The 13,530-nt window shown below is 41.4% G+C and overlaps 1 protein-coding gene and 1 long non-coding RNA gene across 5 annotated transcripts in view; one reads left to right on the top strand and one right to left on the bottom strand.

Annotated features, from left to right (window-relative positions):
- The window catches only part of LOC116149161 (uncharacterized), a 167,999-nt gene that overhangs the window by 39,575 nt on the left and 114,894 nt on the right, over positions 1-13,530 (top strand). The window lies entirely within an intron of this gene.
- Positions 1-13,530, bottom strand: part of TRMT9B (tRNA methyltransferase 9B (putative)) — a 51,083-nt gene that overhangs the window by 23,853 nt on the left and 13,700 nt on the right. For 3 of the 4 annotated variants that reach the window (XM_031440193.2, XM_031440192.2, XM_010995695.3), the window contains exon 2: positions 1,735-1,931. The gene's annotated coding sequence lies outside the window, so the exon portion shown is untranslated. Of the gene's footprint in view, positions 1-1,028; positions 1,310-1,734; positions 1,932-13,530 lie in introns of those variants that run through there. The other variant, XM_031440194.2, reaches the window with a different exon arrangement.

The following is a 13,530-nucleotide window of genomic DNA, read 5'->3' as shown; positions in this document are numbered from 1 at the left end:
GCCCAGAACTGGGCAAGCCACTGTGTTTCTTAAGGTCCTGTTAACCTGCCTTTTAGGGAAAGTAGCAAACTTTGAAATTCTAACACAACTAGGGCGTATAAATCAAATCACTTCAGGTCATCTGATGTATTTGAAGAGCTGACAAAAGGAAGGAAAGGAGAGAGGGTGGGAGAAAGGACACTAATCTGTGGACCCAATGTGGACCCAAAAACACAAGGGCATAAAAAAATACTGCTGGAAATCATTACTGGTCAACTTTTGTGTGTGTGTGTGTGTGTGTGTGTACACACACATATTTATTTATTTATTTATTTACCAGTAAGACATTAGTTAGAAAAAGAAGAGAATTTCTCAGAGGTAGTAGTGAAAAAAGATTTTTGGAATCTAAGATTCTGGGGAACATTTACTCTCTCCCGAAGCCTGAGCCCATGCACTTATGACCATTACTTACAATCCCAGCCATTTTAGAGACTAAGTACTTTTAAAAACTTGTGCTTATCTGCTCTCCCTTTGAGGAACTGCATCTCTCTTTGGACAAGTGATGCTGAAGCCTGCTGGTCACGCAGGACGGGGGTGGACACACGATTCAGTCTAGGACGGTCATTCTCTCTCCCGCCCTGGGAAACTGATGAGAGGTAGTTGAAGCCGAATCACTAAAGGAAAGATCCTCCAGTTTCTCCCATGTCTCACCTTTCCCTTCCACAATCTTACCTGGCCTTCAAAATCTAACCCAGCCTCTTCCTCCATAAAGACTCTATGGACAGCTAGAGATAAAAATAATCATTTCTCTCCGTGTTTCTTACATACTGCGTATTTATTATCACTGTGCCTCTCAGAGTATTTCTCCCGATACCATCTTGAACTTTCAACTCTGTATATGTTCCCAACTAGATTAGAAGCTACTGGAGGGCAGGAACTGAAATTTGATCTTACTTTATATGTATCATAGTGCTTTCACTCGATAACTAACTGTAGAACCAATGAATCAATGAGCTCTTTGCTTAGCTCCCTCTGCGAGACAACAGTACCTTACTCCAGGTAAACTGGTCCTCGATTCTTCGGTCCAGAGTCATTAATACCCTGCTAGGGGCCAGTAGGCGCTCAGAGGAAAGCTTTCCCAGTTGTGTTTTGTGTTTCAGTTTCCTTCCTTTGCAGAGGCCTGTTTTAGAGATCTACCCTAGACACGCAGTAGTCACATTTTTATAACTAAAAACAAACAAATACTGTAAATTGTTTTCCTATTATAAATGCTACAGAAGACATAGTATGTAAAATAAAGAGCATAAAACTCTGATTTAAATTTCAAAGATATATTCAAACTAATTCTAACATGAAAATACAAATTGATCAGGACAGTTCAAAGACTATGTACGTTATAGAAAGACTTCATTATACAGTACATAAGTTTTTTTTAAACCGTTTTATACATGATACTTCACATTTAACACCTACATCTTATTTTCAATTACAAATTATACTGCAAAGTTTTGTATGATTAAAACATTTCACAATATGTTTAAAAGCATTTTGCTCTCTAATAAAATACTAAGTATTCTTGGAATTTTAACTCACCCTGGACAATTGCTTTCAAATTCTTTTTTCCACCTAGTGCGAAAATAAGTTCCAGCCTACTTTATATCACATTGTTGTAAATTTTAAATTATAGGAATTGGGACTAATTTACTGAATATGCTCATATTATTTGAATTGCTATAATAGCTGAAAGCTACTAACCTGAGTCATCTTGTGATTACAGAAAATTACTTCTTGTCTTTGTGAATCATGGCAGTTTCCTCCCTCAGAGAGTGACAGTTGTTGCTCCTAATTTTCTCCATGTGTGATGTAAACGCAAAGTAGTAAGAGTGAAATCAAATAGCAAGGTCCTTTCACTTGACAAATTGCTCTGGATGAGTCTGAAGGGAACCCTGGCCCTAGTAGGATAAAAAAAAAAAAACAAATATGAAAGTTCATTGTACATGATAAAAATACTGAACCAGCTACAGCCCAGGTTGACCTCTTGACGGATGCATAAATTACCCAGAGAAGAAGGGACTAGAAAGAACTGTTAATATGTGGAACAAGCCACAACTGTAAGACCAGTTTCTGAATCCATTCCTCAGCTTCCTGTAAAACATAGATTGCATTCTCCCAAAATTACACTGGATGATTTCATCTTGTTCCTAGAAAAATTACAAGCACTGATAGTCAACTTTTTAATCCAGTGGCTTAATTAAATGTAACTATTTAAGACAGCACCACTAAATGTTATTAAATCGTTGCAGTGCAGTTTAACTGTTCAGTATTTGTTCACGTTAACAGCTATTCCCTTGTCACTTGAAAAAGTACTCCTTGTTATTCTTCACTGTTTCACTTTTTTTTTCTTTTTTCATAATGGAGCGGGTCTGTCATAAAACCCATCAAAAGACTCTGAGTTACTAAAAAGGAAAAAAAAAAAAAAAAAAAAAGGACCTTGTATGCCAGAAAGCACTTTGTCATGGAGAGGTATTGGGGTGTAGAATGAGGTCTGGAAAGATGCCTGGTGCGGAAGGAAAGTCCACCCTGTCAGACCTCGGGGCCTGAGTCCTTATCTGTAAATGAGGCAAATGGACTTTAATCAGGATCACAGCTCTCCACCATTTTCCTTGCTCTTCATATCCTTTGTGTCCCCTCCTCAGTGCCACATGCTGTACCCCTTTATCACACAGTGATTCTCAGAATGGGGGTTGGCCTTCCCCCAACTTCCCTGGGCTTCCCTCATTCCTCCCCCACCCCCCCACCCCTGCTTGCCATCTTGGTCCCTGTTTAAGGAGCACTGATCTGGGTGTGCTTTGTAAAGCTGCTCTCTGGTCTTCAGAATATGCATATACATTCTGACCCATCATCTCTCAGTCATATGCAGGTATATGATCTGCTTCGAGAGCCACAAAGGCTGTCTTTTAAGGAAGAACATTTTAGAAGAGTCTTGAAAGAGCTACTCAAAGATCTCATCTTGCCCTTCGCAATGTTAGAGCTTGCCTTCATCATAAAGGAGATGATGTTGTTAGTCCCAAAACTAAAGGCTCTCCCCCTGAGATTCACCCTTCCCGCCCTGACCTAGGGCTGCACGTCCCCAGCCAGCCCAGCTGTCTGAGCACCTTTCCTTCAGGCAGTAGTGCCCTGATGCAGTCACCCTCTCATATGTGCCACTGAAGGCAGAGTGTTCCGTGCCTTAGTCAGAAAGACTAGCTAATGAAAAGAACTCCAGATGGTGCGGCAGGCAGGTGTGAACTACGCGGGTGAGAGCAGGGATAGGGAACTTCCCTGTAAGCCCAGCTCATGCCTCCAAACACCTATACTCATAACTGACTCTCCTAAGTTTACTAAACTGGGATCCAAATTGAAAATGTATGAATTATATTATCTTTTCCAAGAAGTTAATGGGCAAAGACAACTTACAGTAGTATGTCTTTATGAAAAAGTTGAATTCAAATGATTACTTTTACTTTATCAGCCTTAGGGCTCTGGAGTATTTAGCATTTTAAAAAATGCATTTCTTCTGCCTTTCTCCTTGACTAAATGGGAAACCATGCTCGAGGGCAAAGGTTTGTAACTCAAACCTTCTGAAATGTTGAGGTTAACCGTGTGTGTGTTTTCCTGGAAAGAGGGTTGGTACCTCAAATTATGGCTCAGGCAAAGTCAGTTTTTGGAAAAAAAATAATAATTTCTGTGTTAAATTAAAAATACACATTTGTTCATTCAACAAATATTAATTAAAGCTCTGTTATAAAAAAGGCACTAGGGATAGAGTTTTTTTAAGTCTCCCAATTTAAGAATCCAAAATTTCATATGGGAAACATACAAAGAAATAGAAAATTAAAATATGGTAGAACCTTTACTTTTGGTATGGATACATCCCTAAAGCTTCTGAGCTTCTGAATCCCCAAACTACTTGTGTCTTGCCTTATTTTATGTATTGATCTATCAGAAGATAGATCAAGATAGATGGATAGATAGATAGATAAAATTAACCCTATTGCAAATTACTTCATGATGGACCTTTGGGCCATCACAAGTATTCAAAACCACAATGCCCAGAGCCCACACCTGGTGTGATGAGTGTTATGATACAGGTGTGCACAGGTGCTGTAGGAGCACGTAGGAGAGGAAACTCATCCAGCCTGAGTAGGGAGGGGCAGTGACATTCAGGCTGGAGCTCAGAAGACAGTGGGGATAAGTCAGGTAGAGGGGAAATGGGTGATTCGAGTCACAGAAGACAGCATATGCGAAAAAGATAAGTATAATCTCTGATGAACGTCAGGTAACTTAACAACAACAATAGCAAGACACACACGTGCACACACAAACATACTAATTCCTTACTATCATCCAGGCCCTATGATAAGCATTTAACATAGATTAACTCATTGAATCTACTCAACTACTATATGAAACAGGAACTACCATGTGCTCCATTTTACAAATAAGAAAACTGAGGTGCAGAGAACATAAGTGACTTTCCAAGGTCACGTAGCTAGTAAGTGGCAGAGCCAGGATTTGAAACCAGAAGATTAGATTCCAGAGTTCACACTCTAAACTCTACAGTCTGATGGGGAAGGAGGAAGGGAGGACAAGTGGAGCCTGGAAGAGTACACAGGAGTCAGACCACATAGGGCCTGGGTTAGCATTCTAAGGAGTTCAGATTTTGTCCTGGACATAATGGGGAACCACCGAATTACTTCAACAAGAGAAATGACAAAATCTGATCTGGTTTCCACAAATCTTTAGCAACAGTGTAGACTAGTATTTCCTGGACAGGTTCACAGAGAAAGAACATAGTTAAATACTTTAGACAAAGAAGGATATTAAGGATGCTTAGGAGGGGGGAAATATAAGAGAGATCTAGGACAGAGCATCACATTAATAGAACTTGGTGACTGATAAAAAGTCAAGGCAAAGAGCACACTGAAGAGGAAGCAGCGATACTAACAAGGCTGTTACTGTGAGGAGTATCACCACCATCCTAGAATAAAGGAAACAGGGAGTGAGAATGAAAGGCAAACAAAAGGAAACTTTGGTAATGACCATATATAAACTCTGACAAACCCTTGGGATGCATGTGAATACATTCAAAGATTAGTTACGATGTATGCATCTGCAGGAAATAGAATATAACAAGGACTAGGTGTTGGTAACTGACTTTGAAATTCCATAGTGATCAGTAGTAACACATTATATTTTATATTATGGCCTGGGTAGTCTGTATACATCCCTTATGTTCTGTAACTGATGGCAACTTTTTCCAGATAGCGAGAACAGATCTTATGATCGCTGTGTCTTTGGAATCGTAATTCACACAGTGCTAAGTCAGTCTTTACTGTATAAATACATGAAGAAGGGTATAGAAGGATAAAAAAGATGGCCTTCCTCCCCCCATTCTTTTTCATTGAAGTACAGTCAGTTTATAATGTGCCAATTTCTGGTGTACAGCATAATGTTTTAGGTGTACATATACATGCATATATTCATTTTCATATTCTTTTCCACTATAGGTTACTGTAAGATATTGACTTTAGTTCCCCCTGCGATACAGTAGAAACTTGTTTATCTATTTTGTATATAGTAGTTAGTATCTGCAGATTTCAAACTCCCAGTTTATCCCTTCCCACCTTCTTTACCCTCTGGTAACCATAAGTTTGTTCTCTGTGTCTGTGAGTCTGTTTCTGTTCTATAAGTAAGTTCAGTTGTGTGTGTTTTTTTTTAAGCTTCCACATATAAGTGGTATCATATGGTATGTTTCTTTCTCTTACTGGCTTACTTCACTTAGTATGATGATCTCCAAGTCCATCCATGTTGCTGCAGATGGCATTATTTTACCCTTTTTAATGGCTGGGTAGTATTCCATTGTATATATACACCACATAGATGGTGCTGTAGCTCACCATCGGAGGGAATGCATCCAAGAGAAGGGTTCAGATTTGGACATACTGTTTCTGGGATGTCTGAAGGACAACAGAGTAAGATGGACATGAAGCTCAGGAGAGCAGGCTGGGCTACAGATCATTTATTTTATCCTAGGACTTGGCAGTGAGGGCCATGGGAGTGAATTAAATTAAGAGCTTGTGCAGAGCAAGAAAAAAAATGAGATTAGAAAACCAGGGATCACCAATAGTCAACCCCCATGCATGTTAAAATTAGAGGAGAAGTTGGCCATGTGCTGTTAGAGGTCTACCATAATTAAGTTTAATTCAGGAAATACTGACTGAGAACCACTAGGCGTATTGCTGTGCTAGCTATGAGAAGAATGAAAGGTGAAGGGTGATTCAGAACAAAACGAGAGTAACACGGAATAACAGCTGGACGACAAGAGTAAGGAGCAAGCGTATGATGTATTGATAGGAAAGCAGAGGCAGCAGGCAACGTCAGCTTCTGTAATTTGGGGCGATGCTTTCACTGAGTCTTACTCTCTCTAAATAATGAGGCAAGTAAAACAGGATGCTGTTCTAACTAATATTCCCTACACTACACAGAACCCCTTAATGATACACCAGGGAGATTACAGTAGAAATGGTAGGAAGAGAAGCAGCGGGCATTTCTGATAGAAATCCTATGAGCAGAACAAACTCAGGGCTTTAAAACAACAAAATACATAACCCTGGGAGAGTGTGACCCTCCTAGTAATCCCAGCAGGGACCAGAACGTTACCCTGGAGTATGTTGAAAGAAACTGGACAAAACGAGGGGAGGTTATTTTAGGGGAAAGAGATCAAATAGTCCCAAAGAATACTTGGTTTTCTCTAAAATTTTCAAAGACTACGTGTCTAATTTGACTTCATGTAGAAGTAGCATATTATCTCCAGAATCTCAATAAAGGAAATGAAGGTGGTAACATCGGGGTGAGGAGTGTGTGTCTATGTGACTGGAGGTCCCAGGAGGAGAATACAAAACAGGAGGAAATAAAAAAAGCACAGTATCGATTATGAGATCTGTTATCAAAGGTCTTTCCTCCGCAGGCAACAACTAGGCCCTGTTCATTGTAACTCTGCTGCAATTCATTTTGATTTTGTAGATTAGAGAATGCCAGGGGGAAAAAAAAAAGGTAAATCAAATACGAGATTTAAGAAAAATGAAAATATAACATGCAGCTTCCCCCTGGTATTGGCTGCTGGTGTCAGTTTGACAAAACCATCTCTCAGGCTGTGTTTAAAATCAAGGTCATAGGATCCCTGGAGCAGCAGCTTGGAAGAAGATGGTTCCGGTATCACAAAAGGCAGGATCAGGAGAGAAACAGAACATTGCCCATCCTCCTTCCTCTTAGGAAAGAAGATTTTGGCAGGTTGAGTGACCAGGAATCTCACATTTTATTGTCAAGTGATTATTCCAGAAGGAGCTTTTACCTGAAGCCCATGGCAGTCAACCATAAAACTATAAATCACACGGTGATTCTTCTAAGAATGGGATCAAGGGGAGAGATGCAAGGAAGAATTATGTGTTAGTGCTTTTCATAAAATATGTTTACAATACAGTTGACCCAAAAGAAGCACTCATGGGATTATTACTGGACAAAAAATCAGATTGTATACGTGAGGTTTTAGGAAGAGAGTTTGTAAGCAAAATAGGGTAGAATCTGAGCTGTCAAGTATCTTATCCTTTAGATTCCTCCTCTGATTCATTTCTCTTTTGTCTCACTGTCCCCCCACCCCCACCCCACTGCCCAGCCTGAGCTTAAGCCCTCCCCTGGTAATCCAAGACTTCCCACTCTTGTGGGTTTCACGGACCTGAAAAATCTCAAAGGGACACTTGGAGAATCAGAGGGACTAGCTGATTCTTCCCTTGAAGGCTAGCACACACACACATTATTTAAAACCTGTTATGTACTGTCCCCATTATTGAATGGATAGTTTACCCCCACAGAAGTTGGGAGGTCATCATTTTGAACTGAAGAAGTCCTTCAAAATTAAAATTTAGCTTCATGAAAATTTACTCTACCTTTAAAATTTTTCTCATTTTACTACGGATTGATGAAACCACTGTCACAAACCAACAATGGAGTAAAGACTGGGTTTTGGGGACCAGATTAGTACAGTGGTTTCCAAACCTACCAACCTCGCTGCCTTCACAGCTCTGTGCCCTGAAGTTCATCCTCCACACAGTCATCACAGGGGTGTCTTGCCCCCTGTCTGGAGACTTAAAGAGAAAGTCCAAGTATCTTACTTAGCGTGTCATAAAGCCCTCCATGACCTGACCGCAGCCAACCCTCCAGCATGGTGCCTTATTATGTCCCAGCCCCAACTCCATGCCCTCGGCCCCACAGTGCTCCTCAGCATAGCCAGTACTCAAACTGCTTGTTACAGCAAGATAAGAACTTTGCACAGAAGGTAAATCAGTGGTTGCTTCTTTCATTGAGAAACTCTTGCTGTGATCAGGGAAAAAGGAGTCAGCTTAGTGACTTAGCTGAATTACATTCAAGCCCAAGCTTCTCATCTAGTGTCACTGCTTTACCTTTGTGACTTGCGATTCTCTGAATGCTTATACGTTTGAGGTCTTCATGCTTTTTCCTCATCCCTTCCCTCTGCCTGGAATTACCTTTCTTCCCTAGCCCACCTGACAGGCATAGTTATCTCTGAACGTTCAGCTTGGGTCACATTCTCTGCGGCGTCTTTCCTATCCCCAGCTTGGATTCGCTGCCTTGTGCTCCCTTGTCTTCCCTGTGTTACACAGAAACACATCAGTACTCGTGTTCTGGAGGCCTCTGTCTTGCTTACTTGGCTTGCCTCACATCCAGCTGCATTTTTTATTGGCGACAGCCTCTAGTGTGCGGCGCTGGTGAGAGGCAGGGAGGTTCTCCTGCCCCTGTCACCAGGTGGGAATGGGGTGTTAGTTTGTTGGGGCTGCCGTAACAAAGTACCACACACTTGGGGGCTTAAACAACAGAAATATATTTTCTCACAGTTCTGGAGGCTGGCAGTCCAAGCTCAAAGTGTCGGTGGGGTTGGTTCATTCTGCGGGCCATGAAAGCAGGACCTGTTCCAGGCCCCTCTCCTTGGCAGGTGGATGGCCGTCTTCTCCCTGTGTCTTTATATCCGCTTCCTTCGATGTGTCTATGTCCAGATTTCCTCTGAGAAGGACACCAGTCATATTGGATTAGGGCCCACCCTAGTGGACTCATGTTAACTTAGTTGTGTTTTGAAAGACTGAGTCTCCAGGTAACAGTCAAATTCTGAAGTACTGAGGGTTAGGACTTCAACACATGAATTTGGGGGGAACACAGCTCAGTCCATAACAGATGGTATGGGGGGTTGAAGGGCGGCCCCTCCAAAAAAGGTGAGTCCTTATCATAACCTCTGGAACTTGTGAATGTGAACTTATTTGGAAAGAGCCTTTTGCAGATGTAATTTAAGTTACGGATCTTGAGATGATCATCCCCGTGACTTGGCTGTGGTCTGATGAGATTCGGTCTTTGTGTGGGAGAGGTGGGTGGAGTGGGAGTTAAGAACGTGGCTCTGAAGCCCTAATTCTCAAAGTCCAGTTTTAGCGCTGCCACTGTCTCGCCCCATCATGGAACAGGTTTGTTCCTAAAGTCTTGGATGGTTTTTTGACTTGAGCTTTTGCCCAACCCACACTGGTATCTAATTTAACTGATCAAAGATTTCGGGGCCTTGTATATATCTTTAGAGAATCACTTCGGAGAGAAAACAAACACAAAGAATGATTTACCTAGTGTCCTAGAGTGAAGCAGTGTTTGAACATGAAACGCACAGAACATTTCTGCTTCTCAACCCATTTTTGTGTGTGTGTACTGTGAAAATGTTTATTTTCATACTACCTAGAATTTTGTAACTTATGCTTCCCCTGCCTCCAGAGTATTAACCATGGGTGTTTGTACAGGTGATGAACACTACCTAGTCCTAAAATGCCTTTGGATTATGATCTCATAATATAAAAATTGAAAGAGATACTGTAAAATGTAAACAAATCAATGAAGGTATCGTAAAGTCTGCCTTTTGCTGTTCTGATCTGGAGAAATGAGGCATTAGCCCTCAGCCATGCGCCTCCCACTGGGCCGACTGCTGGGCACACAGGCTCCGCCCATCTCCACCTGCTCGCATGTTGCAGAAGCCGAGTGCTCTCTCATCTCCTGCTGCACCTCGTTCCTACCTTCGGAGGGTGGATGGTATTCATTCGCATGAGCCATCCAACTCTTGCGTTAGTCTGGAAAGCCCTATGCTAAATAGACACGTACTAAACTCAGATTTTAGAGCAATTTTGATAAAATCCTGGGTCCTAACTGAACATTAGAAATAGCTGAAAATAATTGAAATTATTTTCAATAAATAATACCAAGGTATTATTTGTTTTAATCACTTTTAGGGAGATATTTCTAATACTACGTATTTTTATATCTTTCTACATAACATAGGGGCTAATTATGACAGAGTATTAGAGGGCAGCCATGCTCTCCGCGGCCTGACAGTGTCTGCATTTACACTAAATGGCACTAGGTTTTGAGGACATCTTGACCATTTCTCTACCCTGCTGTGTTGTGGGCAGTCAGTTTTCACTCTGTTTCCAGAAATCTCTTCCACTTTCCAATTTGCTGCTCTTAGTTGCCTTGGGGCTTAAAAGAGATGAGACCACTAAATCTGTTGGAAGCCCACCTGAAATACGAAGAAAAAGACATTTGGGTCATCAGAGGGGTCAGCTTTGAATGAACAAGTTTGGTGACATCTGTCCTGATGGCTCTCAAGTTTTGTTGGTTCTGGGTCATGATCTGGATGCTGGAAAAGGCTTGCTGGACCGGTGACCTCCTGCTAAGTCCTGGAGTACCAGTCCTCTGATTGACAGCCTTTGGGTTTTCAGCCTGAGCTCCTCCCTGGCCCCATCTTCTTGCTGTGTGTTCGCTTCAGCGCTGGTTCTGTTGCATTTGTGCTGAGCTCCTTCCTGACAGCTCAGATCGTGTCATTCCCTCCACTGTCTGCAGCAGCGCACACTTATAGAAACCAGCGCGGGGGCAGGGCTGGAACGTTTACATCACACACTGAGGCTTTCAATTCAGAGTAAGTGCCACGATTATTATGAAAGCTGCACAGAAAGGAGGAAATGCACCAGTTGGGAAAAAAAAAAGTGGTCTAATCTGCAGGCAGCTTGCATTGTATTTTATAAGAATATGTTTGACATTTTAAGCTTCCCCGTGACAATAAATTGCACTTCTCCGAGGAGCAAGAGTTATTAAGTCTGTGCCTAGAATAAACCAGACTGTTTTTGAAAGTTTAATTTTTTTCAATTTTCGTGCTCCGTTTGATGACAGCATTTATTTCTTCAGCGATAAGCCTATAATGATACACTGTCTATTATTTCTAATTTAAAACTATAAATACCATTTTTTAACCTTCAGAGTTTCATCATAATCTACTTAAAAAAACAAATTAAAAACAGTTCCAATCCTACCTTATACATTAAATAAGACATTAAATAAGATTTAACATAAAGTGCCGACTGCAAGGTGGAAATATTTTTGATGACGGCTATGTAACACCTAATGGAATCCAGGATGCCATGTTCAGGGAGGGACTCAATGTTTGTGTTGCCCCCGGAATTCACATGTGGAAGCTCTAACCCTCAGTGTGGCTGTATTTGGAGATTGGGCCTATAAGGAGGTAATTAAGGTTAATTGAATTCATCAAGGTAGGGCTCAGATCCGACAGGATTAATGTCCTTAGAAGAAATGCCAGACAGCTCTCTCTCTCTGCTGCCACACAGAAGAGAAAGGTCACATGAAGACACAGTGAGAAGGTGGCCGTCTGCAAGCCAGGAAGAAGAGGGCCCTCAGCAGAAACCAGAGTGGCTGAAACCTTGTGCTGGAACTTCCAGCCTCCGGAGCTCGTGAGAAAACAAATTTCTGTTGTTTAAGCCACCCAGTTTTTGGTTCTTTGTTCTGTCTGCCCGTGCTGACGAAGACCCCATCTCTTTTGTAATATGCACAATTATTTCACCAAGAAAGGCGATGATGATATGTTGTTGACTGTAAGATGTACCCAATTCCAGTGATGTTGAAATGTTAAATGTTAAAAAATGAAGATGACAGTGTTTTGATAAACAGTTTTTAAAAAACAACCAAAAAAGGACAATAATGACTAGAGTTTTGGGGTTTTTTTTTTAAAGTTTTTTCCTTAGAAACGCCAATCAAAAGTCTACTTCCGTCGGCAGATCTTTGTTTCATGGTCTCCTCAATTGTTAGCAAGTGGGAAATTGCACAGCTCGTGCGTGAGAAAATGAGGGTCAAAAATGGGCAAATAGATATAAGACCAAAGCTTAAGCTTTTATTGTTTATATTGGGAATTTAACTCACTTTCCCCAGAAAGCTGAAGACATTGACGAAATAGTACCTTATCAGACTAACTCTGTTCCTGCTTCACTAAGAAAATGTACATTTCTTCAGTTTCCCTACTTCTGCCCCATGGTCTTGTGCACCCCTGTGTTTCGGATCATCAGACGTCTTTCCAAGGCTAGCACATCTCCTCCACTGAGCTCGTCTTTCCTCAGACATTGGCCTCTTCTCACATTGCACTGTTAGTCTCCCCCCAGGGCCTCCTCTCCTCAGCCCCCAGAGGTCCAGAGCTCCCTCTCCCTGGAGAAAAACTACGGTTGAATTCCACAGGAGGGTCATTCTACTGGCCCCTCTGGGACTGACCATTCGCACGTGGACCAGAATGGATTCTTCCTGAAGCCACTGGTCATCCAGCAAACAAGAAGCCTCAAACAGCTACCGTGCTGCCCAAGGGAAGGAGTCAGGATGCTGAGGGAGGCTTGGAAGGAAGTGGCTGTAGGCTCCACAGGCAGAGGGAACAGCTCCAGGTAGGGGTGGTTGGGCCAAGGAAACCATCAGCTGTATGGAATGACATTTAAGCTTTATGTCAGAGTAAGTGAAAACTCAGGCCACTGGTGTAATTTGTAAATACTTGAGAACCAACTAGTAAATAAAAGAAATTTATAGAATTAGTTTCTAAAGGGCTAAGGACTGGAATCCACATGCACTGATGCTACAAGCCTGGAGGCCCACCATGCCATGCTGTAGTCTAGTTTAAATAAACAGATCCTGGAAAACAGGCTTTAACTAGGGTAGTCACAGCTTTAACTAAATTACTTGGTACACAAAGTATTCAATAACCTGGATAAATGCTTTAATGATTACTGTTAACCTGTAATAAAAATTGCCATGTCAAAATATAACCTAGTTTTCCTCCATGTTTTAAATTATTCAGTTATTCTTCAGACAGTTCCTGTTTTAATGGATGAATCATTATACACAGAGCACCGGGAATCATTCAAAACACAAAACTGTGTGGTTAAAAGTTTGTAACTTGACAATTGAGTCAACAGGGCATATCCTGCCTGCAGCCATCCAGGTTTAACTGCACAAATGGTGGGATTTCTAGTAGCTTCTGCCTTTCAAAACATTCACAACCATCCTAAAGTGATATGTTATACATGAAACCATGAATGTATACCGAAATACATCATCTTAATGAGCAGAAAAAGCTTCTGTACGCACATA

This window comes from Camelus dromedarius, chromosome 22 (assembly GCF_036321535.1).
Source record: "Camelus dromedarius isolate mCamDro1 chromosome 22, mCamDro1.pat, whole genome shotgun sequence".
Classification (NCBI taxonomy): Eukaryota; Metazoa; Chordata; class Mammalia; order Artiodactyla; family Camelidae; genus Camelus; species Camelus dromedarius.
The sequence above is the reverse complement of the archived record's forward strand: the minus strand, read 5'-3'. Positions and strand labels throughout refer to the sequence as shown.